The sequence below is a fragment of the Galeopterus variegatus genome, unplaced genomic scaffold (assembly GCF_000696425.1).
Source record: "Galeopterus variegatus unplaced genomic scaffold, G_variegatus-3.0.2 Scaffold11935, whole genome shotgun sequence".
Taxonomy (NCBI): Eukaryota; Metazoa; Chordata; class Mammalia; order Dermoptera; family Cynocephalidae; genus Galeopterus; species Galeopterus variegatus.
Genome location: NW_007738046.1, coordinates 37,454 through 39,765, shown reverse-complemented (window position 1 = coordinate 39,765; position 2,312 = coordinate 37,454).

The following is a 2,312-nucleotide window of genomic DNA, read 5'->3' as shown; positions in this document are numbered from 1 at the left end:
ATACCTGTTGGCCATTTGTATGTCTTCTTTTGAGAAGTGTCTATTCTCTGTATTTGCCCATTTCTTAATCTGACTTTTCTTTTTTTTTACTATTGAGTCATTCAAGTTCCTTGTACATTAAAGATATTAATCCCTTGCCACATACATAGTTTACAAACATTTTCTCCCATTCTGCAGGTTGTCTCTTCACTCTGTTGATTGTGTTCTTTGCTGTGCAGAAGCTTTTTAGTTTAATATAATCCCATTTGCCTATTTTTGCTTTTGTTGCCTGTGCTGTTGACGTCCTCTTCATAAAGTCATTGCTTAACGTGATGTCTTGAATTATTTTCCCTATGTTTTCTTCTAGTAATTTTATATTTTTGTACCTTACATTTAAGTCTTTAATCAATTTTGAGTTGAATTTTATAAAAGGTGAGAGATAGGGGTCTAGTTTTATTCTACTGCATATGAATCTCCAGTGTTCCCAGCACCATTTATTGAAGACACTATCCTTTACTATGTTGATACTCTCTTTGCCTTTGAAAGAATCAGCTGGCTGCAAATGCATTGCTTTATTTCTATGTTTTCTATTCTGTTCCATTGGTCTGTGTATCTATTTTTCTACCAGTACCTTGCTCTTTTGGTTACTACAGATTTATGGAATATTTTGAAGTCAGGCAGTGTGATGCCTCCAGCTTTGTTCCTTTTGCTCTCGATTGCTTTGGCTATTTGGGTTTTTTTGTAGTTCCATACAAATTTTAGGATTGTTTTTCCTAGTTCTGTGAAGAATGTCATTGGTATTTTGTTAGGGATTGCATTGAATCTGTAGATCACTTTTGGTAGTATGGTCATTTTCACAATATTAATATTTCCAAACCATGAACATGGAGTTTCATTCCATTTCTTTGTGTTCTTCTTCAATAGTGACAGAGTAAACAGAAGGAGACTTTACATATGCAGTACAGGCCTATGTAAAATTATTAAGCTCACAAGTCAGAAATAAAACATGTTTATACATATACGTGTATATGTGTTCATATAAAACATGCATGCAGATATTTTTATAGATTGCTGCACAAATCTGTATATACATATATTCACATCTAAACAATGTTACCTGACTATATATGTATGTATACACACACACACACACACACACACTCAAGCACACACAATGCATATGCACAAAATTATAAGGTGCCAAGGAAATGATGCTCAGCTTTTCTGGGACCATCTACAGAAAGACTTATGGGAACCTAGATGATGGAGGAATATCAAGAAAAAATATACCGAAGCACAGTATCAGTCATACACGCACTTTGTTAGGTAGTTTTCTTTCTATACTCAGTCTTTTCCTTAACATATCGCATATATAAAAATACTGATTTTTTTTCTTTTTTTTTCTTTCACCTTAAAACTTAGACCTCAGGAGAAATTTATGACTCAAGAGGGAAGATGGATGCACAGCTGAAGGGATTTGGGTTTCTCCATGGTTTGGAAAGCGGTGAGTGTGCTATTATTTCTGAAGAAAAGACTTGCAAGTCGGGGCCAGTAAGAGAATGTTTCCATTCTTACAACACCCAGGTTTCAGGAGGTCATCTTTAGCTGTAACCTGTAATTGAATAGGTGACGCAACTCTCTGCAACAAAGCCTCCACTGGAGAGGGCCCGCCCTTGTGGGGTCTCTCATTCAAGGTCCTGACTGTCTCCTGAAACTGCCGTGTCCACCCCTTCAGGGATGGGGGTTGGGTGGACAGCCACAATCCCTGTTTCAAAAGACCTTTGTACTGTTCAATCATGCCCACTGTCTGGGGGTTATAAGGCACATGTAATTGCCACTGAATACACAACTGGGAAGCCCACTGCCATACTTTATGTCCAGCAAAGTGGGTTCCATTATCACTCTCTATGGCCAGGGGTCAACCATACATGGCTGTAAGGCTATTCGATGCCTTGATAGAGCTTGCCTGGTCTGGGGCCTTACAGGGCCATACAAACAGGAGTCCTATAGCTGTATCAACAGCTGTGAAAATGTACCTGAAATTCTATGATGTAGGAAGTGGTCCCACAAAATCTACCTGCCATCGGGTCAGGGGCACCCTTCCCTGAATTATCTGCCAATCGGTGTGTGGCACCCATTGGGGGTGTGGACTCTGTTGACCACATACCAGACAAATGTGACATGCATTTACCACATCTTCTCATTTTGTAGGCAGGGCCTACCTTTGAGCCACCATTCACATGTTTTTGCTGCTGCCATGCTGCATCTATCAGTGTAGCCATTGGGCTACATCATTTCCTGGAGCTCTCTCCAACCACCTTACCTTAGCCAGT